The 24,248-nt window shown below is 35.9% G+C and overlaps 4 non-coding genes across 4 annotated transcripts; all 4 read left to right on the top strand.

Moving 5' to 3' along the window:
* The first annotated feature begins 4,928 nt into the window (after positions 1-4,928).
* TRNAD-AUC (transfer RNA aspartic acid (anticodon AUC)) lies at positions 4,929-5,000 on the top strand. Its single transcript has one exon. It is a non-coding gene; the product is annotated as a tRNA-Asp (tRNA).
* Positions 5,001-9,005: 4,005 nt separating this feature from the next.
* On the top strand, positions 9,006-9,077 carry TRNAD-AUC (transfer RNA aspartic acid (anticodon AUC)). Its single transcript has one exon. It is a non-coding gene; the product is annotated as a tRNA-Asp (tRNA).
* Positions 9,078-12,267: 3,190 nt separating this feature from the next.
* Positions 12,268-12,339, top strand: TRNAD-AUC (transfer RNA aspartic acid (anticodon AUC)). Its single transcript has one exon. It is a non-coding gene; the product is annotated as a tRNA-Asp (tRNA).
* A 4,117-nt stretch (positions 12,340-16,456) lies between these two features.
* Positions 16,457-16,528, top strand: TRNAD-AUC (transfer RNA aspartic acid (anticodon AUC)). The gene has a single exon. It is a non-coding gene; the product is annotated as a tRNA-Asp (tRNA).
* Positions 16,529-24,248: the final 7,720 nt, after the last annotated feature.

Here is a 24,248-nt window from a genome sequence, read left to right on the forward strand (position 1 = left end):
GATAGATAGACAGATCGATAGATAGGTATTTATTTTAATCAATCATGTCTTAATAAAGCAGATTATTTTTGGCTAGGAATTTCTGATTTGTAATCATTTATGAAAAAAGATTGCTTCTCCTAACGAAAAGAAGCAAAGCTGCCTATTACAATACTGTGAATTGATTGAGGGCATGCCCTAACCTCATGGAGGTGAGCACTGTTGAACTGAAGCCAATATGTCCTCATTAGTATAGTGGTCAGTATCCCCACCTGTCACGTGGGAGACCGGGGTTCAATTCCCCGACGGGGAGACAATTCCTTTTATTCACACAATTAAATAAAATGATGTACTTAATAACATTGTAAACTATATTTGTCATTATCCTTGTCTATTACGATTGAGATAAACGTTGAATTCAGTGATGGCCAAATTGCTTACTGATGTGTTAACTAAAAGTCAGAATATGCTCTGAATATTTCAATCTGCACAGACCATACCATCAAAAACAATTTACATCTATAATCTATTGGAAAATGGAATGAAGCAGTGGGGAATCTTATGCTTCTGCTCAACTCTAGGGGCTAGATTTAGAAGTGGAGTGGCTGCTTTTTGTTAGTAGTGACCCCTGGTGGTAAATGGTTATAAGCTGCAAATGGTAAAGTGAGCTGATAGATAGAAAGATAGATAGACAGATCGATAGATAGGTATTTATTTTAATCAATCATTTCTTAATAAAGCAGATTATTTTTGGCTAGGAATTTCTGATTTGTAATCATTTATGAAAAAAGATTGCTTCTCCTAACGAAAAGAAGCAAAGCTGCCTATTACAATACTGTGAATTGATTGAGGGCATGCCCTAACCTCATGGAGGTGAGCACTGTTGAACTGAAGCCAATATGTCCTCGTTAGTATAGTGGTCAGTATCCCTGCCAGTCACGCGGGAGACCGGGGTTCAATTCCCCGACGGGGAGACGATTCCTTTTATTCACACAATTAAATAAAATGATGTACTTAATAACATTGTAAGCTATATTTGTCATTATCCTTGTCTATTACGATTGAGATAAACGTTGAATTCAGTGATGGCCAAATTGCTTACAGATGTGTTAACTAAAAGTCAGAATATGCTCTGAATATTTCAATCTGCACAGACCATACCATCAAAAACAATTTACATCTATAATCTATTGGAAAATGGAATGAAGCAGTGGGGAATCTTATGCTTCTGCTCAACTCTAGGGGCTAGAGTTAGAAGTGGAGTGGCTGCTTTTTGTTAGTAGTGACCCCTGGTGGTAAATGGTTATAAGCTGCAAATGGTAAAGTGAGCTGATAGATAGAAAGATAGATAGACAGATCGATAGATAGGTATTTATTTTAATCAATCATTTATTAATAAAGCAGATTATTTTTGGCTAGGAATTTCTGATTTGCAATCATTTATGAAAAAAGATTGCTTCTCCTAACGAAAAGAAGCAAAGCTGCCTATTACAATACTGTGAATTGATTGAGGGCATGCCCTAACCTCATGGAGGTGAGCACTGTTGAACTGAAGCCAATATGTCCTCATTAGTATAGTGGTCAGTATCCCCGCCTGTCACGTGGGAGACCGGGGTTCAATTCCCCGACGGGGAGACAATTCCTTTTATTCACACAATTAAATAAAATGATGTACTTAATAACATTGTAAACTATATTTGTCATTATCCTTGTCTATTACGATTGAGATAAACGTTGAATTCAGTGATGGCCAAATTGCTTACTGATGTGTTAACTAAAAGTCAGAATATGCTCTGAATATTTCAATCTGCACAGACCATACCATCAAAAACAATTTACATCTATAATCTATTGGAAAATGGAATGAAGCAGTGGGGAATCTTATGCTTCTGCTCAACTCTAGGGGCTAGATTTAGAAGTGGAGTGGCTGCTTTTTGTTAGTAGTGACCCCTGGTGGTAAATGGTTATAAGCTGCAAATGGTAAAGTGAGCTGATAGATAGAAAGATAGATAGACAGATCGATAGATAGGTATTTATTTTAATCAATCATTTCTTAATAAAGCAGATTATTTTTGGCTAGGAATTTCTGATTTGTAATCATTTATGAAAAAAGATTGCTTCTCCTAACGAAAAGAAGCAAAGCTGCCTATTACAATACTGTGAATTGATTGAGGGCATGCCCTAACCTCATGGAGGTGAGCACTGTTGAACTGAAGCCAATATGTCCTCGTTAGTATAGTGGTCAGTATCCCTGCCAGTCACGCGGGAGACCGGGGTTCAATTCCCCGACGGGGAGACGGTTCCTTTTATTCACACAATTAAATAAAATGATGTACTTAATAACATTGTAAGCTATACTTGTCATTATCCTTGTCTATTACGATTGAGATAAACGTTGAATTCAGTGATGGCCAAATTGCTTACAGATGTGTTAACTAAAAGTCAGAATATGCTCTGAATATTTCAATCTGCACAGACCATACCATCAAAAACAATTTACATCTATAATCTATTGGAAAATGGAATGAAGCAGTGGGGAATCTTATGCTTCTGCTCAACTCTAGGGGCTAGAGTTAGAAGTGGAGTGGCTGCTTTTTGTTAGTAGTGACCCCTGGTGGTAAATGGTTATAAGCTGCAAATGGTAAAGTGAGCTGATAGATAGAAAGATAGATAGACAGATCGATAGATAGGTATTTATTTTAATCAATCATTTATTAATAAAGCAGATTATTTTTGGCTAGGAATTTCTGATTTGTAATCATTTATGAAAAAAGATTGCTTCTCCTAACGAAAAGAAGCAAAGCTGCCTATTACAATACTGTGAATTGATTGAGGGCATGCCCTAACCTCATGGAGGTGAGCACTGTTGAACTGAAGCCAATATGTCCTCATTAGTATAGTGGTCAGTATCCCCGCCTGTCACGTGGGAGACCGGGGTTCAATTCCCCGACGGGGAGACAATTCCTTTTATTCACACAATTAAATAAAATGATGTACTTAATAACATTGTAAACTATATTTGTCATTATCCTTGTCTATTACGATTGAGATAAACGTTGAATTCAGTGATGGCCAAATTGCTTACTGATGTGTTAACTAAAAGTCAGAATATGCTCTGAATATTTCAATCTGCACAGACCATACCATCAAAAACAATTTACATCTATAATCTATTGGAAAATGGAATGAAGCAGTGGGGAATCTTATGCTTCTGCTCAACTCTAGGGGCTAGAGTTAGAAGTGGAGTGGCTGCTTTTTGTTAGTAGTGACCCCTGATGGTAAATGGTTATAAGCTGCAAATGGTAAAGTGAGCTGATTGTATATATATATATATATATATATATATATATATATATATATATATATATATATATATATATATATATATATACATAGATAGATAGAAAGATAGATAGACAGATCGATAGATAGGTATTTATTTTAATCAATCATTTCTTAATAAAGCAGATTATTTTTGGATAGGAATTTCTGATTTGTAATCATTTATGAAAAACGATTGCTTCTCCTAACCAAAAGAAGCAAAGCTGCCTATTACAATACTGTGAATTGATTGAGGGCATGCCCTAACCTCATGGAGGTGAGCACTGTTGAACTGAAGCCAATATGTCCTCATTAGTATAGTGGTCAGTATCCCCGCCTGTCACGCGGGAGACCGGGGTTCAATTCCCCGACGGGGAGACGATTCCTTTTATTCACACAATTAAATAAAATGATGTACTTAATAACATTGTAAACTATATTTGTCATTATCCTTGTCTATTACGATTGAGATAAACGTTGAATTCAGTGATGGCCAAATTGCTTACTGATGTGTTAACTAAAAGTCAGAATATGCTCTGAATATTTCTATCTGCACAGACAATACCATCAAAAACAATTTACATCTATAATCTATTGGAAAATGGAATGAAGCAGTGGGGAATCTTATGCGTCTGCTCAACTCTAGGGGCTAGATTTAGAAGTGGAGTGGCTGCTTTTTGTTAGTAGTGACCCCTGGTGGTAAATGGTTATAAGCTGAAAATGGTAAAGTGAGCTGATAGATAGAAAGATAGATAGACAGATCGATAGATAGGTATTTATTTTAATCAATCATGTCTTAATAAAGCAGATTATTTTTGGCTAGGAATTTCTGATTTGTAATCATTTATGAAAAAAGATTGCTTCTCCTAACGAAAAGAAGCAAAGCTGCCTATTACAATACTGTGAATTGATTGAGGGCATGCCCTATCCTCATGGAGGTGAGCACTGTTGAACTAAATCCAATATGTCCTCGTTAGTATAGTGGTCAGTATCCCCGCCTGTCACGCGGGAGACCGGGTTTCAATTCCCCGACGGGGAGACGATTCCTTTTATTCACACAATTAAATAAAATGATGTACTTAATAACATTGTAAACTATATTTGTCATTATCCTTGTCTATTACGATTGAGATAAACGTTGAATTCAGTGATGGCCAAATTGCTTACTGATGTGTTAACTAAAAGTCAGAATATGCTCTGAATATTTCAATCTGCACAGACCATACCATCAAAAACAATTTACATATATAATCTATTGGAAAATGGAATGAAGCAGTGGGGAATCTTATGCTTCTGCTCAACTCTAGGGGCTAGATTTAGAAGTGGAGTGGCTGCTTTTTGTTAGTAGAGAACCCTGGTGGTAAATGGTTATAAGCTGTAAATGGTAAAGTGAGCTGATAGATAGAAAGATAGATAGACAGATCGATAGATAGGTATTTATTTTAATCAATCATTTCTTAATAAAGCAGATTATTTTTGGCTAGGAATTTCTGATTTGTAATCATTTATGAAAAAAGATTGCTTCTCCTAACCAAAAGAAGCAAAGCTGCCTATTACAATACTGTGAATTGATTGAGGGCATGCCCTAACCTCATGGAGGTGAGCACTGTTGAACTGAAGCCAATATGTCCTCGTTAGTATAGTGGTCAGTATCCCCGCCTATCACGCGGGAGACCGGGGTTCAATTCCCCGACGGGGAGACGATTCCTTTTATTCACACAATTAAATAAAATGATGTACTTAATAACATTGTAAACTATATTTGTCATTATCCTTGTCTATTACGATTGAGATAAACGTTGAATTCAGTGATGGCCAAATTGCTTACTGATGTGTTAACTAAAAGTCAGAATATGCTCTGAATATTTCAATCTGCACAGACCATACCATCAAAAACAATTTACATCTATAATCTATTGGAAAATGGAATGAAGCAGTGGGGAATCTTATGCTTCTGCTCAACTCTAGGGGCTAGAGTTAGAAGTGGAGTGGCTGCTTTTTGTTAGTAGTGACCCCTGGTGGTAAATGGTTAGAAGCTGAAAATGGTAAAGTGAGCTGATAGATAGAAAGATAGATAGGCAGATCGATAGATAGGTATTTATTTTAATCAATCATTTATTAATAAAGCAGATTATTTTTGGCTAGGAATTTCTGATTTGCAATCATTTATGAAAAAAGATTGCTTCTCCTAACGAAAAGAAGCAAAGCTGCCTATTACAATACTGTGAATTGATTGAGGGCATGCCCTAACCTCATGGAGGTGAGCACTGTTGAACTGAAGCCAATATGTCCTCGTTAGTATAGTGGTCAGTATCCCTGCCAGTCACGCGGGAGACCGGGGTTCAATTCCCCGACGGGGAGACGATTCCTTTTATTCACACAATTAAATAAAATGATGTACTTAATAACATTGTAAGCTATATTTGTCATTATCCTTGTCTATTACGATTGAGATAAACGTTGAATTCAGTGATGGCCAAATTGCTTACAGATGTGTTAACTAAAAGTCAGAATATGCTCTGAATATTTCAATCTGCACAGACCATACCATCAAAAACACTTTACATCTATAATCTATTGGAAAATGGAATGAAGCAGTGGGGAATCTTATGCTTCTGCTCAACTCTAGGGGCTAGAGTTAGAAGTGGAGTGGCTGCTTTTTGTTAGTAGTGACCCCTGGTGGTAAATGGTTATAAGCTGCAAATGGTAAAGTGAGCTGATAGATAGAAAGATAGATAGACAGATCGATAGATAGGTATTTATTTTAATCAATCATTTATTAATAAAGCAGATTATTTTTGGCTAGGAATTTCTGATTTGCAATCATTTATGAAAAAAGATTGCTTCTCCTAACGAAAAGAAGCAAAGCTGCCTATTACAATACTGTGAATTGATTGAGGGCATGCCCTAACCTCATGGAGGTGAGCACTGTTGTGCTGAAGCCAATATGTCCTCATTAGTATAGTGGTCAGTATCCCCGCCTGTCACGTGGGAGACCGGGGTTCAATTCCCCGACGGGGAGACAATTCCTTTTATTCACACAATTAAATAAAATGATGTACTTAATAACATTGTAAACTATATTTGTCATTATCCTTGTCTATTACGATTGAGATAAACGTTGAATTCAGTGATGGCCAAATTGCTTACTGATGTGTTAACTAAAAGTCAGAATATGCTCTGAATATTTCAATCTGCACAGACCATACCATCAAAAACAATTTACATCTATAATCTATTGGAAAATGGAATGAAGCAGTGGGGAATCTTATGCTTCTGCTCAACTCTAGGGGCTAGATTTAGAAGTGGAGTGGCTGCTTTTTGTTAGTAGTGACCCCTGGTGGTAAATGGTTATAAGCTGCAAATGGTAAAGTGAGCTGATAGATAGAAAGATAGATAGACAGATCGATAGATAGGTATTTATTTTAATCAATCATTTCTTAATAAAGCAGATTATTTTTGGCTAGGAATTTCTGATTTGTAATCATTTATGAAAAAAGATTGCTTCTCCTAACGAAAAGAAGCAAAGCTGCCTATTACAATACTGTGAATTGATTGAGGGCATGCCCTAACCTCATGGAGGTGAGCACTGTTGAACTGAAGCCAATATGTCCTCGTTAGTATAGTGGTCAGTATCCCTGCCAGTCACGCGGGAGACCGGGGTTCAATTCCCCGACGGGGTGACGGTTCCTTTTATTCACACAATTAAATAAAATGATGTACTTAATAACATTGTAAGCTATATTTGTCATTATCCTTGTCTATTACGATTGAGATAAACGTTGAATTCAGTGATGGCCAAATTGCTTACAGATGTGTTAACTAAAAGTCAGAATATGCTCTGAATATTTCAATCTGCACAGACCATACCATCAAAAACAATTTACATCTATAATCTATTGGAAAATGGAATGAAGCAGTGGGGAATCTTATGCTTCTGCTCAACTCTAGGGGCTAGAGTTAGAAGTGGAGTGGCTGCTTTTTGTTAGTAGTGACCCCTGGTGGTAAATGGTTATAAGCTGCAAATGGTAAAGTGAGCTGATAGATAGAAAGATAGATAGACAGATCGATAGATAGGTATTTATTTTAATCAATCATTTATTAATAAAGCAGATTATTTTTGGCTAGGAATTTCTGATTTGTAATCATTTATGAAAAAAGATTGCTTCTCCTAACGAAAAGAAGCAAAGCTGCCTATTACAATACTGTGAATTGATTGAGGGCATGCCCTAACCTCATGGAGGTGAGCACTGTTGAACTGAAGCCAATATGTCCTCATTAGTATAGTGGTCAGTATCCCCGCCTGTCACGTGGGAGACCGGGGTTCAATTCCCCGACGGGGAGACAATTCCTTTTATTCACACAATTAAATAAAATGATGTACTTAATAACATTGTAAACTATATTTGTCATTATCCTTGTCTATTACGATTGAGATAAACGTTGAATTCAGTGATGGCCAAATTGCTTACTGATGTGTTAACTAAAAGTCAGAATATGCTCTGAATATTTCAATCTGCACAGACCATACCATCAAAAACAATTTACATCTATAATCTATTGGAAAATGGAATGAAGCAGTGGGGAATCTTATGCTTCTGCTCAACTCTAGGGGCTAGATTTAGAAGTGGAGTGGCTGCTTTTTGTTAGTAGTGACCCCTGGTGGTAAATGGTTATAAGCTGCAAATGGTAAAGTGAGCTGATTTTATATATATATATATATATATATATATATATATATATATATATATATATATATATATATATATATATATATATATATATATATATATATATATATATATATACATAGATAGATAGAAAGATAGAAAGACAGATCGATAGATAGGTATTTATTTTAATCAATCATTTCTTAATAAAGCAGATTATTTTTGGCTAGGAATTTCTGATTTGTAATCATTTATGAAAAAAGATTGCTTCTCCTAACGAAAAGAAGCAAAGCTGCCTATTACAATACTGTGAATTGATTGAGGGCATGCCCTAACCTCATGGAGGTGAGCACTGTTGAGCTGAAGCCAATATGTCCTTGTTAGTATAGTGGTCAGTATCCCTGCCTGTCACGTGGGAGACCGGGGTTCAATTCCCAGACGGGGAGACGATTCCTTTTATTCACACAATTAAATAAAATGATGTACTTAATAACATTGTAAACTATATTTGTCATTATCCTTGTCTATTACGATTGAGATAAACGTTGAATTCAGTGATGGCCAAATTGCTTACTGATGTGTTAACTAAAAGTCAGAATATGCTCTGAATATTTCAATCTGCACAGACCATACCATCAAAAACAATTTACATCTATAATCTATTGGAAAATGGAATGAAGCAGTGGGGAATCTTATGCTTCTGCTCAACTCTAGGGGCTAGATTTAGAAGTGGAGTGGCTGCTTTTTGTTAGTAGAGAACCCTGGTGGTAAATGGTTATAAGCTGTAAATGGTAAAGTGAGCTGATAGATAGAAAGATAGATAGACAGATCGATAGATAGGTATTTATTTTAATCAATCATTTCTTAATAAAGCAGATTATTTTTGGCTAGGAATTTCTGATTTGTAATCATTTATGAAAAAAGATTGCTTCTCCTAACCAAAAGAAGCAAAGCTGCCTATTACAATACTGTGAATTGATTGAGGGCATGCCCTAACCTCATGGAGGTGAGCACTGTTGAACTGAAGCCAATATGTCCTCGTTAGTATAGTGGTCAGTATCCCCGCCTATCACGCGGGAGACCGGGGTTCAATTCCCCGACGGGGAGACGATTCCTTTTATTCACACAATTAAATAAAATGATGTACTTAATAACATTGTAAACTATATTTGTCATTATCCTTGTCTATTACGATTGAGATAAACGTTGAATTCAGTGATGGCCAAATTGCTTACTGATGTGTTAACTAAAAGTCAGAATATGCTCTGAATATTTCAATCTGCACAGACCATACCATCAAAAACAATTTACATCTATAATCTATTGGAAAATGGAATGAAGCAGTGGGGAATCTTATGCTTCTGCTCAACTCTAGGGGCTAGATTTAGAAGTGGAGTGGCTGCTTTTTGTTAGTAGTGACCCCTGGTGGTAAATGGTTATAAGCTGCAAATGGTAAAGTGAGCTGATTGTATATATATATATATATATATATATATATATATATATATATATATATATATATACATAGATAGATAGAAAGATAGATAGACAGATCGATAGATAAGTATTTATTTTAATCAATCATTTCTTAATAAAGCAGATTATTTTTGGCTAGGAATTTCTGATTTGTAATCATTTATGAAAAAAGATTGCTTCTCCTAACGAAAAGAAGCAAAGCTGCCTATTACAATACTGTGAATTGATTGAGGGCATGCCCTAACCTCATGGAGGTGAGCACTGTTGAACTAAAGCCAATATGTCCTCGTTAGTATAGTGGTCAGTATCCCCGCCTGTCACGCGGGAGACCGGGGTTCAATTCCCCGACGGGGAGACTCTTCCTTTTATTCACACAATTAAATAAAATGATGTACTTAATAACATTGTAAACTATATTTGTCATTATCCTTGTCTATTACGATTGAGATAAACGTTGAATTCAGTGATGGCCAAATTGCTTACAGATGTGTTAACTAAAAGTCAGAATATGCTCTAAATATTTCAATCTGCACAGACCATACCATCAAAAACAATTTACATCTATAATCTATTGGAAAATGGAATGAAGCAGTGGGGAATCTTATGCTTCTGCTCAACTCTAGGGGCTAGACTTAGAAGTGGAGTGGCTGCTTTTTGTTAGTAGTGACCCCTGGTGGTAAATGGTTAGAAGCTGAAAATGGTAAAGTGAGCTGATAGATAGAAAGATAGATAGACAGATCGATAGATAGGTATTTATTTTAATCAATCATGTCTTAATAAAGCAGATTATATTTGGCTAGGAATTTCTGATTTGTAATCATTTATGAAAAAAGATTGCTTCTCCTAACGAAAAGAAGCGAAGTTGCCTATTACAATACTGTGAATTGATTGAGGGCATGCCCTAACCTCATGGAGGTGAGCACTGTTGAACTAAAGCCAATATGTCCTCGTTAGTATAGTGGTCAGTATCCCCACCTGTCACGCGGGAGACCGGGGTTCAATTCCCCGACGAGGAGACGATTCCTTTTATTCACACAATTAAATAAAATGATGTACTTAATAACATTGTAAACTATATTTGTCATTATCCTTGTCTATTACGATTGAGATAAACGTTGAATTCAGTGATGGCCAAATTGCTTACAGATGTGTTAACTAAAAGTCAGAATATGCTCTAAATATTTCAATCTGCACAGACCATACCATCAAAAACAATTTACATCTATAATCTATTGGAAAATGGAATGAAGCAGTGGGGAATATTATGCTTCTGCTCAACTCTAGGGGCTAGATTTAGAAGTGGAGTGGCTGCTTTTTGTTAGTAGTGACCCCTGGTGGTAAATGGTTATAAGCTGCAAATGGTAAAGTGAGCTGATAGATAGAAAGATAGATAGACAGATCGATAGATAGGTATTTATTTTAATCAATCATTTATTAATAAAGCAGATTATTTTTGGCTAGGAATTTCTGATTTGTAATCATTTATGAAAAAAGATTGCTTCTCCTAACGAAAAGAAGCAAAGCTGCCTATTACAATACTGTGAATTGATTGAGGGCATGCCCTAACCTCATGGAGGTGAGCACTGTTGAACTGAAGCCAATATGTCCTCGTTAGTATAGTGGTCAGTATCCCCGCCTGTCACGCGGGAGACCGGGGTTCAATTCCCCGACGGGGAGACAATTCCTTTTATTCACACAATTAAGTAAAATGATGTACTTAATAACATTGTTATGTTATGTTATGTTATGTTATGTTATTTATTTTTTTTGTATAGCGCAACGGTTACTCAAAAAGAGAATCCCGGCGCTTTTGGTAAGGTGAACAGGTTACAGAATAACACAACACAGAGAAAACAGTTCAAAAGTCCACAGAAGAAACGGGGCAACACGCAAACCTATTGAGAAAACAGCCAGGTTTTGAGGCCTTTCCTAAAATCAAGAAGAGTAGTCGCCCCCCGCAAAGCGAGCGGTAAGGAATTCCACATCTGTGGGGCCAGCAGACTGAAGGAGCGGCCCCCTAGGCGAGCCCTCTTCACACGCGGAACAGCCGCAAGTAGTAAAGATTCCGACCTCAACGCGCGAGTGGGATGGTAAAAAAAGAGTCTTTTTTGAAGGTGTTTAGCTCCCACCGCATGGAGAGCCTTATAGGCCAAGGTCAGAGCCTTAAAGGCAATCCGTTTGCGGATGGGTAGCCAGTGTAGCGTCACCAACAACCCAGAGGCGCTGATGCGTCTACTTAGGCCAAAAATGGCCCTGGCCGCCGCGTTCTGTGCCACTTGAAGCCTAACCTATATTTGTCATTATCCTTGTCTATTACGATTGAGATAAACGTTGAATTCAGTGATGGCCAAATTGCTTACTGATGTGTTAACTAAAAGTCAGAATATGCTCTGAATATTTCAATCTGCACAGACCATACCATCAAAAACAATTTACATCTATAATCTATTGGAAAATGGAATGAAGCAGTGGGGAATCTTATGCTTCTGCTCAACTCTAGGGGCTAGATTTAGAAGTGGAGTGGCTGCTTTTTGTTAGTAGTGACCCCTGGTGGTAAATGGTTATAAGCTGCAAATGGTAAAGTGAGCTGATAGATAGAAAGATAGATAGACAGATCGATAGATAGGTATTTATTTTAATCAATCATTTCTTAATAAAGCAGATTATTTTTGGCTAGGAATTTCTGATTTGTAATCATTTATGAAAAAAGATTGCTTCTCCTAACGAAAAGAAGCAAAGCTGCCTATTACAATACTGTGAATTGATTGAGGGCATGCCCTAACCTCATGGAGGTGAGCACTGTTGAACTGAACCCAATATGTCCTCGTTAGTATAGTGGTCAGTATCCCCGCCTATCACGCGGGAGACCGGGGTTCAATTCCCCGACGGGGAGACGATTCCTTTTATTCACACAATTAAATAAAATGATGTACTTAATAACATTGTAAACTATATTTGTCATTATCCTTGTCTATTACGATTGAGATAAACGTTGAATTCAGTGATGGCCAAATTGCTTACTGATGTGTTAACTAAAAGTCAGAATATGCTCTGAATATTTCAATCTGCACAGACCATACCATCAAAAACAATTTACATCTATAATCTATTGGAAAATGGAATGAAGCAGTGGGGAATCTTATGCTTCTGCTCAACTCTAGGGGCTAGATTTAGAAGTGGAGTGGCTGCTTTTTGTTAGTAGTGACCCCTGGTGGTAAATGGTTATAAGCTGCAAATGGTAAAGTGAGCTGATTGTATATATATATATATATATATATATATATATATATATATATATATATATATATATATATATATATACATAGATAGATAGAAAGATAGATAGACAGATCGATAGATAAGTATTTATTTTAATCAATCATTTCTTAATAAAGCAGATTATTTTTGGCTAGGAATTTCTGATTTGTAATCATTTATGAAAAAAGATTGCTTCTCCTAACGAAAAGAAGCAAAGCTGCCTATTACAATACTGTGAATTGATTGAGGGCATGCCCTAACCTCATGGAGGTGAGCACTGTTGAACTAAAGCCAATATGTCTTCGTTAGTATAGTGGTCAGTATCCCCGCCTGTCACGCGGGAGACCGGGGTTCAATTCCCCGACGGGGAGACTCTTCCTTTTATTCACACAATTAAATAAAATGATGTACTTAATAACATTGTAAACTATATTTGTCATTATCCTTGTCTATTACGATTGAGATAAACGTTGAATTCAGTGATGGCCAAATTGCTTACAGATGTGTTAACTAAAAGTCAGAATATGCTCTAAATATTTCAATCTGCACAGACCATACCATCAAAAACAATTTACATCTATAATCTATTGGAAAATGGAATGAAGCAGTGGGGAATCTTATGCTTCTGCTCAACTCTAGGGGCTAGACTTAGAAGTGGAGTGGCTGCTTTTTGTTAGTAGTGACCCCTGGTGGTAAATGGTTAGAAGCTGAAAATGGTAAAGTGAGCTGATAGATAGAAAGATAGATAGACAGATCGATAGATAGGTATTTATTTTAATCAATCATGTCTTAATAAAGCAGATTATATTTGGCTAGGAATTTCTGATTTGTAATCATTTATGAAAAAAGATTGCTTCTCCTAACGAAAAGAAGCAAAGTTGCCTATTACAATACTGTGAATTGATTGAGGGCATGCCCTAACCTCATGGAGGTGAGCACTGTTGAACTAAAGCCAATATGTCCTCGTTAGTATAGTGGTCAGTATCCCCACCTGTCACGCGGGAGACCGGGGTTCAATTCCCCGACGAGGAGACGATTCCTTTTATTCACACAATTAAATAAAATGATGTACTTAATAACATTGTAAACTATATTTGTCATTATCCTTGTCTATTACGATTGAGATAAACGTTGAATTCAGTGATGGCCAAATTGCTTACAGATGTGTTAACTAAAAGTCAGAATATGCTCTAAATATTTCAATCTGCACAGACCATACCATCAAAAACAATTTACATCTATAATCTATTGGAAAATGGAATGAAGCAGTGGGGAATATTATGCTTCTGCTCAACTCTAGGGGCTAGATTTAGAAGTGGAGTGGCTGCTTTTTGTTAGTAGTGACCCCTGGTGGTAAATGGTTATAAGCTGCAAATGGTAAAGTGAGCTGATTTTATATATATATATATATATATATATATATATATATATATATATATATATATATATATATATATATATATATACATAGATAGATAGAAAGATAGAAAGACACATCGATAGATAGGTATTTATTTTAATCAATCATTTCCTAATAAAGCAGATTATTTTTGGCTAGGAATTTCTGATTTGTAATCATTTATGAAAAAAGATTGCTTCTCCTAACCAAAAGAAGCAAAGCTGCCTATTACAATACTGTGAATTGATTGAGGGCATGCCCTAACCTCATGGAGGTGAGCACTGTTGAACTGAAGCCAATATGTCCTCGTTAGTATAGTGGTCAGTATCCCTGCCTGTCACGCGGGAGACCGGGGTTCAATTCCCCGACGGGGAGACGATTCCTTTTATTCACACAATTAAATAAAATGATGTACTTAATAACATTGTAAACTATATTTGTCATTATCCTTGTCTATTACGATTGAGATAAACGTTGAATTCAGTGATGGCCAAATTGCTTACTGATGTGTTAACTAAAAGTCAGAATATGCTCTGAATATTTCAATCTGCACAGACCATACCATCAAAAACAATTTACATCTATAATCTATTGGAAAATGGAATGAAGCAGTGGGGAATCTTATGCTTCTGCTCAACTCTAGGGGCTAGATTTAGAAGTGGAGTGGCTGCTTTTTGTTAGTAGTGACCCCTGGTGGTAAATGGTTAAAAGCTGCAAATGGTAAAGTGAGCTGATAGATAGAAAGATAGATAGACAGATCGATAGATAGGTATTTATTTTAATCAATCATTTCTTAATAAAGCAGATTATTTTTGGCTAGGAATTTCTGATTTGTAATCATTTATGAAAAAAGATTGCTTCTCCTAACCAAAAGAAGCAAAGCTGCCTATTACAATACTGTGAATTGATTGAGGGCATGCCCTAACCTCATGGAGGTGAGCACTGTTGAACTGAAGCCAATATGTCCTCGTTAGTATAGTGGTCAGTATCCCCGCCTGTCACGCGGGAGACCGGGGTTCAATTCCCCGACGGGGAGACGATTCCTTTTATTCACACAATTAAATAAAATGATGTACTTAATAACATTGTAAACTATATTTGTCATTATCCTTGTCTATTACGATTGAGATAAACGTTGAATTCAGTGATGGCCAAATTGCTTACTGATGTGTTAACTAAAAGTCAGAATATGCTCTGAATATTTCAATCTGCACAGACCATACCATCAAAAACAATTTACATCTATAATCTATTGGAAAATGGAATGAAGCAGTGGGGAATCTTATGCTTCTGCTCAACTCTAGGGGCTAGATTTAGAAGTGGAGTGGCTGCTTTTTGTTAGTAGTGACCCCTGGTGGTAAATGGTTATAAGCTGAAAATGGTAAAGTGAGCTGATAGATAGAAAGATAGATAGACAGATCGATAGATAGGTATTTATTTTAATCAATCATGTCTTAATAAAGCAGATTATTTTTGGCTAGGAATTTCTGATTTGTAATCATTTATGAAAAAAGATTGCTTCTCCTAACGAAAAGAAGCGAAGTTGCCTATTACAATACTGTGAATTGATTGAGGGCATGCCCTAACCTCATGGAGGTGAGCACTGTTGAACTAAAGCCAATATGCCCTCGTTAGTATAGTGGTCAGTATCCCCACCTGTCACGCGGGAGACCGGGGTTCAATTCCCCGACGGGGAGACGATTCCTTTTATTCACACAATTAAATAAATTGATGTACTTAATAACATTGTAAACTATATTTGTCATTATCCTTGTCTATTACGATTGAGATAAATGTTGAATTCAGTGATGGCCAAATTGCTTACAGATGTGTTAACTAAAAGTCAGAATAAGCTCTGAATATTTCAATCTGCACAGACCATACCATCAAAAACAATTTACATCTATAATCTATTGGAAAATGGAATGAAGCAGTGGGGAATCTTATGCTTCTGCTCAACTCTAGGGGCTAGATTTAGAAGTGGAGTGGCTGCTTTTTGTTAGTAGTGACCCCTGGTGGTAAATGGTTATAAGCTGCAAATGGTAAAGTGAGCTGATTTTATATATATATATATATATATATATATATATATATATATATATATATATATATATATACATAGATAGATAGAAAGATAGATAGACAGATCGATAGATAGGTATTTATTTTAATCAATCATTTCTTAATAAAGCAGATTATTTTTAGCTAGGAATTTCTGATTTGTAATCATTTATGAAAAAAGATTGCTTCTCCTAACGAAAAGAAGCAAAGCTGCCTATTACAATACTGTGAATTGATTGAGGGCATGCCCTAACCTCATGGAGGTGAGCACTGTTGAACTGAAGCCAATATGTCCTCGTTAGTATAGTGGTCAGTATCCCCGCCTATCACGCGGGACACCGGGGTTCAATTCCCCGACGGGGAGACGCTTCCTTTTATTCACACAATTAAATAAAATGATGTACTTAATAACATTGTAAACTATATTTGTCATTATCCTTGTCTATTACGATTGAGATAAACGTTGAATTCAGTGATGGCCAAATTGCTTACAGATGTGTTAACTAAAAGTCAGAATATGCTCTGAATATTTCAATCTGCACAGACCATACCATCAAAAACAATTTACATCTATAATCTATTGGAAAATGGAATGAAGCAGTGGGGAATCTTATGCTTCTGCTCAACTCTAGGGGCTAGATTTAGAAGTGGAGTGGCTGCTTTTTGTTAGTAGTGACCCCTGGTGGTAAATGGTTATAAGCTGCAAATGGTAAAGTGAGCTGATTTTATATATATATATATATATATATATATATATATATATATATATATATATATATATATATATATATATATATATATATATATATATATATATATATATATACATAGATAGATAGAAAGATAGATAGACAGATCGATAGATAGGTATTTATTTTAATCAATCATTTCTTAATAAAGCAGATTATTTTTGGCTAGGAATTTCTGATTTGTAATCATTTATGAAAAAAGATTGCTTCTCCTAACGAAAAGAAGCAAAGCTGCCTATTACAATACTGTGAATTGATTGAGGGCATGCCCTAACCTCATGGAGGTGAGCACTGTTGAACTGAAGCCAATATGTCCTCGTTAGTATAGTGGTCAGTATCCCCGCCTGTCACGCGGGAGACCGGGGTTCAATTCCCCGACGGGGAGACGATTCCTTTTATTCACACAATTAAATAAAATTATGTACTTAATAACATTGTAAACTATATTTGTCATTATCCTTGTCTATTACGATTGAGATAAACATTGAATTCAGTGATGGCCAAATTGCTTACTGATGTGTTAACTAAAAGTCAGAATATGCTCTGAATATTTTAATCTGCACAGACCATACCATCAAAAACAATTTACATCTATAATCTAATGGAAAATGGAATGAAGCAGTGGGGAATCTTATGCTTCTGCTCAACTCTAGGGGCTAGATTTAGAAGTGGAGTGGATGCTTTTTGTTAGTAGTGACCCCTGGTGGTAAGTGGTTATAAGCTGCAAATGGTAAAGTGAGCTGATTGTATATATATATATATATATATATATACATATACATAGATAGATAGAAAGATAGATAGACAGATCGATAGATAGGTATTTATTTTAATCAATCATTTCTTATTAAAGCAGATTATTTTTGGCTAGGAATTTCTGATTTGTAATCATTTATGAAAAAAGATTGCTTCTCCTAACCAAAGGAAGCAAAGCTGCCTATTACAATACTGTGAATTGATTGAGGGCATGCCCTAACCGCATGGAGGTGAGCACTGTTGAACTGAAGCCAATATGTCCTCGTTAGTATAGTGGTCAGTATCCCCGCCTGTCACGCGGGAGACCGGGGTTCAATTCCCCGACGGGGAGACGATTCCCTTTATTCACACAATTAAATAAAATGATGTACTTAATAACATTGTAAACTATATTTGTCATTATCCTTGTCTATTACGATTGAGATAAATGTTGAATTCAGTGATGGCCAAATTGCTTACTGATGTGTTAACTAAAAGTCAGAATATGCTCTGAATATTTCAATCTGCACAGACCATACCATCAAAAACAATTTACATCTATAATCTAATGGAAAATGGAATGAAGCAGTGGGGAATCTTATGCTTCTGCTCAACTCTAGGGGCTTGATTTAGAAGTGGAGTGGATGCTTTTTGTTAGTAGTGACCCCTGGTGGTAAGTGGTTATAAGCTGCAAATGGTAAAGTGAGCTGATTGTATATATATATATATATACATATACATAGATAGATAGAAAGATAGATAGACAGATCGATAGATAGGTATTTATTTTAATCAATCATTTCTTATTAAAGCAGATTATTTTTGGCTAGGAATTTCTGATTTGTAATCATTTATGAAAAAAGATTGCTTCTCCTAACCAAAGGAAGCAAAGCTGCCTATTACAATACTGTGAATTGATTGAGGGCATGCCCTAACCTCATGGAGGTGAGCACTGTTGAACTGAAGCCTATATGTCCTCGTTAGTATAGTGGTCAGTATCCCCGCCTGTCACGCGGGAGACCGGGCTTCAATTCCCCGACGGGGAGACGATTCCTTTTATTCACACAATTAAATAAAATGATGTACTTAATAACATTGTAAACTATATTTGTCATTATCCTTGTCTATTACGATTGAGATAAACGTTGAATTCAGTGATGGCCAAATTGCTTACTGATGTGTTAACTAAAAGTCAGAATATGCTCTGAATATTTCAATCTGCACAGACCATACCATCAAAAACAATTTACATCTATAATCTAATGGAAAATGGAATGAAGCAGTGGGGAATCTTATGCTTCTGCTCAACTCTAGGGGCTAGATTTAGAAGTGGAGTGGATGCTTTTTGTTAGTAGTGACCCCTGGTGGTAAGTGGTTATAAGCTGCAAATGGTAAAGTGAGCTGATTGTATATATATATATATATATATATATACATATACATAGATAGATAGAAAGATAGATAGACAGATCGATAGATAGGTATTTATTTTAATCAATCATTTCTTATTAAAGCAGATTATTTTTGGCTAGGAATTTCTGATTTGTAATCATTTATGAAAAAAGATTGCTTCTCCTAACCAAAGGAAGCAAAGCTGCCTATTACAATACTGTGAATTGATTGAGGGCATGCCCTAACCGCATGGAGGTGAGCACTGTTGAACTGAAGCCAATATGTCCTCGTTAGTATAGTGGTCAGTATCCCCGCCTGTCACGCGGGAGACCGGGGTTCAATTCCCCGACGGGGAGACGATTCCTTTTATTCACACAATTAAATAAAATGATGTACTTAATAACATTGTAAACTATATTTGTCATTATCCTCGTCTATTACGATTGAGATAAACGTTGAATTCAGTGATGGCCAAATTGCTTACTGATGTGTTAACTAAAAGTCAGAATATGCTCTGAATATTTCAATCTGCACAGACCATACCATCAAAAACAATTTACATCTATAATCTAATGGAAAATGGAATGAAGCAGTGGGGAATCTTATGCTTCTGCTCAACTCTAGGGGCTAGATTTAGAAGTGGAGTGGATGCTTTTTGTTAGTAGTGACCCCTGGTGGTAAGTGGTTATAAGCTGCAAATGGTAAAGTGAGCTGATTGTATATATATATATATATATATATATATACATATACATAGATAGATAGAAAGATAGATAGATCGATAGATAGGTATTTATTTTAATCAATCATTTCTTATTAAAGCAGATTATTTTTGGCTAGGAATTTCTGATTTGTAATCATTTATGAAAAAAGATTGCTTCTCCTAACCAAAGGAAGCAAAGCTGCCTATTACAATACTGTGAATTGATTGAGGGCATGCCCTAACCGCATGGAGGTGAGCACTGTTGAACTGAAGCCAATATGTCCTCGTTAGTATAGTGGTCAGTATACCCGCCTGTCACGCGGGAGACCGGGGTTCAATTCCCCGACAGGGAGACGATTCCTTTTATTCACACAATTAAATAAAATGATGTACTTAATAACATTGTAAACTATATTTGTCATTATCCTTGTCTATTACGATTGAGATAAATGTTGAATTCAGTGATGGCCAAATTGCTTACTGATGTGTTAACTAAAAGTCAGAATATGCTCTGAATATTTCAATCTGCACAGACCATACCATCAAAAACAATTTACATCTATAATCTAATGGAAAATGGAATGAAGCAGTGGGGAATCTTATGCTTCTGCTCAACTCTAGGGGCTAGATTTAGAAGTGGAGTGGCTGCTTTTTGTTAGTAGTGACCCCTGGTGGTAAATGGTTATAAGCTGCAAATGGTAAAGTGAGCTGATTTTATATATATATATATATATATATATATATATATATATATATATATATATATATATATACATAGATAGATAGAAAGATAGATAGACAGATCGATAGATAGGTATTTATTTTAATCAATCATTTCTTAATAAAGCAGATTATTTTTGGCTAGGAATTTCTGATTTGTAATCATTTATGAAAAAAGATTGCTTCTCCTAACGAAAAGAAGCAAAGCTGCCTATTACAATACTGTGAATTGATTGAGGGCATGCCCTAACCGCATGGAGGTGAGCACTGTTGAACTGAAGCCAATATGTCCTCGTTAGTATAGTGGTCAGTATCCCCGCCTGTCACGCGGGAGACCGGGGTTCAATTCCCCGACGGGGAGACGATTCCCTTTATTCACACAATTAAATAAAATGATGTACTTAATAACATTGTAAACTATATTTGTCATTATCCTTGTCTATTACGATTGAGATAAATGTTGAATTCAGTGATGGCCAAATTGCTTACTGATGTGTTAACTAAAAGTCAGAATATGCTCTGAATATTTCAATCTGCACAGACCATACCATCAAAAACAATTTACATCTATAATCTAATGGAAAATGGAATGAAGCAGTGGGGAATCTTATGCTTCTGCTCAACTCTAGGGGCTTGATTTAGAAGTGGAGTGGATGCTTTTTGTTAGTAGTGACCCCTGGTGGTAAGTGGTTATAAGCTGCAAATGGTAAAGTGAGCTGATTGTATATATATATATATATACATATACATAGATAGATAGAAAGATAGATAGACAGATCGATAGATAGGTATTTATTTTAATCAATCATTTCTTATTAAAGCAGATTATTTTTGGCTAGGAATTTCTGATTTGTAATCATTTATGAAAAAAGATTGCTTCTCCTAACCAAAGGAAGCAAAGCTGCCTATTACAATACTGTGAATTGATTGAGGGCATGCCCTAACCTCATGGAGGTGAGCACTGTTGAACTGAAGCCTATATGTCCTCGTTAGTATAGTGGTCAGTATCCCCGCCTGTCACGCGGGAGACCGGGCTTCAATTCCCCGACGGGGAGACGATTCCTTTTATTCACACAATTAAATAAAATGATGTACTTAATAACATTGTAAACTATATTTGTCATTATCCTTGTCTATTACGATTGAGATAAACGTTGAATTCAGTGATGGCCAAATTGCTTACTGATGTGTTAACTAAAAGTCAGAATATGCTCTGAATATTTCAATCTGCACAGACCATACCATCAAAAACAATTTACATCTATAATCTAATGGAAAATGGAATGAAGCAGTGGGGAATCTTATGCTTCTGCTCAACTCTAGGGGCTAGATTTAGAAGTGGAGTGGATGCTTTTTGTTAGTAGTGACCCCTGGTGGTAAGTGGTTATAAGCTGCAAATGGTAAAGTGAGCTGATTGTATATATATATATATATATATATATACATATACATAGATAGATAGAAAGATAGATAGACAGATCGATAGATAGGTATTTATTTTAATCAATCATTTCTTATTAAAGCAGATTATTTTTGGCTAGGAATTTCTGATTTGTAATCATTTATGAAAAAAGATTGCTTCTCCTAACCAAAGGAAGCAAAGCTGCCTATTACAATACTGTGAATTGATTGAGGGCATGCCCTAACCGCATGGAGGTGAGCACTGTTGAACTGAAGCCAATATGTCCTCGTTAGTATAGTGGTCAGTATCCCCGCCTGTCACGCGGGAGACCGGGGTTCAATTCCCCGACGGGGAGACGATTCCTTTTATTCACACAATTAAATAAAATTATGTACTTAATAACATTGTAAACTATATTTGTCATTATCCTTGTCTATTACGATTGAGATAAACGTTGAATTCAGTGATGGCCAAATTGCTTACTGATGTGTTAACTAAAAGTCAGAATATGCTCTGAATATTTCAATCTGCACAGACCATACCATCAAAAACAATTTACATCTATAATCTAATGGAAAATGGAATGAAGCAGTGGGGAATCTTATGCTTCTGCTCAACTCTAGGGGCTAGATTTAGAAGTGGAGTGGATGCTTTTTGTTAGTAGTGACCCCTGGTGGTAAGTGGTTATAAGCTGCAAATGGTGAAGTGAGCTGATTGTATATATATATATATATATATACATATACATAGATAGATAGAAAGATAGATAGACAGATCGATAGATAGGTATTTATTTTAATCAATCATTTCTTATTAAAGCAGATTATTTTTGGCTAGGAATTTCTGATTTGTAATCATTTATGAAAAAAGATTGCTTCTCCTAACCAAAGGAAGCAAAGCTGCCTATTACAATACTGTGAATTGATTGAGGGCATGCCCTAACCTCATGGAGGTGAGCACTGTTGAACTGAAGCCTATATGTCCTCGTTAGTATAGTGGTCAGTATCCCCGCCTGTCACGCGGGAGACCGGGCTTCAATTCCCCGACGGGGAGACGATTCCTTTTATTCACACAATTAAATAAAATGATGTACTTAATAACATTGTAAACTATATTTGTCATTATCCTTGTCTATTACGATTGAGATAAACGTTGAATTCAGTGATGGCCAAATTGCTTACTGATGTGTTAACTAAAAGTCAGAATATGCTCTGAATATTTCAATCTGCACAGACCATACCATCAAAAACAATTTACATCTATAATCTAATGGAAAATGGAATGAAGCAGTGGGGAATCTTATGCTTCTGCTCAACTCTAGGGGCTAGATTTAGAAGTGGAGTGGATGCTTTTTGTTAGTAGTGACCCCTGGTGGTAAGTGGTTATAAGCTGCAAATGGTAAAGTGAGCTGATTGTATATATATATATATATATATATATACATATACATAGATAGATAGAAAGATAGATAGACAGATCGATAGATAGGTATTTATTTTAATCAATCATTTCTTATTAAAGCAGATTATTTTTGGCTAGGAATTTCTGATTTGTAATCATTTATGAAAAAAGATTGCTTCTCCTAACCAAAGGAAGCAAAGCTGCCTATTACAATACTGTGAATTGATTGAGGGCATGCCCTAACCGCATGGAGGTGAGCACTGTTGAACTGAAGCCAATATGTCCTCGTTAGTATAGTGGTCAGTATCCCCGCCTGTCACGCGGGAGACCGGGGTTCAATTCCCCGACGGGGAGACGATTCCTTTTATTCACACAATTAAATAAAATGATGTACTTAATAACATTGTAAACTATATTTGTCATTATCCTCGTCTATTACGATTGAGATAAACGTTGAATTCAGTGATGGCCAAATTGCTTACTGATGTGTTAACTAAAAGTCAGAATATGCTCTGAATATTTCAATCTGCACAGACCATACCATCAAAAACAATTTACATCTATAATCTAATGGAAAATGGAATGAAGCAGTGGGGAATCTTATGCTTCTGCTCAACTCTAGGGGCTAGATTTAGAAGTGGAGTGGATGCTTTTTGTTAGTAGTGACCCCTGGTGGTAAGTGGTTATAAGCTGCAAATGGTAAAGTGAGCTGATTGTATATATATATATATATATATATATATACATATACATAGATAGATAGAAAGATAGATAGATCGATAGATAGGTATTTATTTTAATCAATCATTTCTTATTAAAGCAGATTATTTTTGGCTAGAAATTTCTGATTTGTAATCATTTATGAAAAAAGATTGCTTCTCCTAACCAAAGGAAGCAAAGCTGCCTATTACAATACTGTGAATTGATTGAGGGCATGCCCTAACCGCATGGAGGTGAGCACTGTTGAACTGAAGCCAATATG

The sequence above is a fragment of the Triturus cristatus genome, chromosome 4_1 (genome assembly GCF_964204655.1).
Source record: "Triturus cristatus chromosome 4_1, aTriCri1.1, whole genome shotgun sequence".
Classification (NCBI taxonomy): Eukaryota; Metazoa; Chordata; class Amphibia; order Caudata; family Salamandridae; genus Triturus; species Triturus cristatus.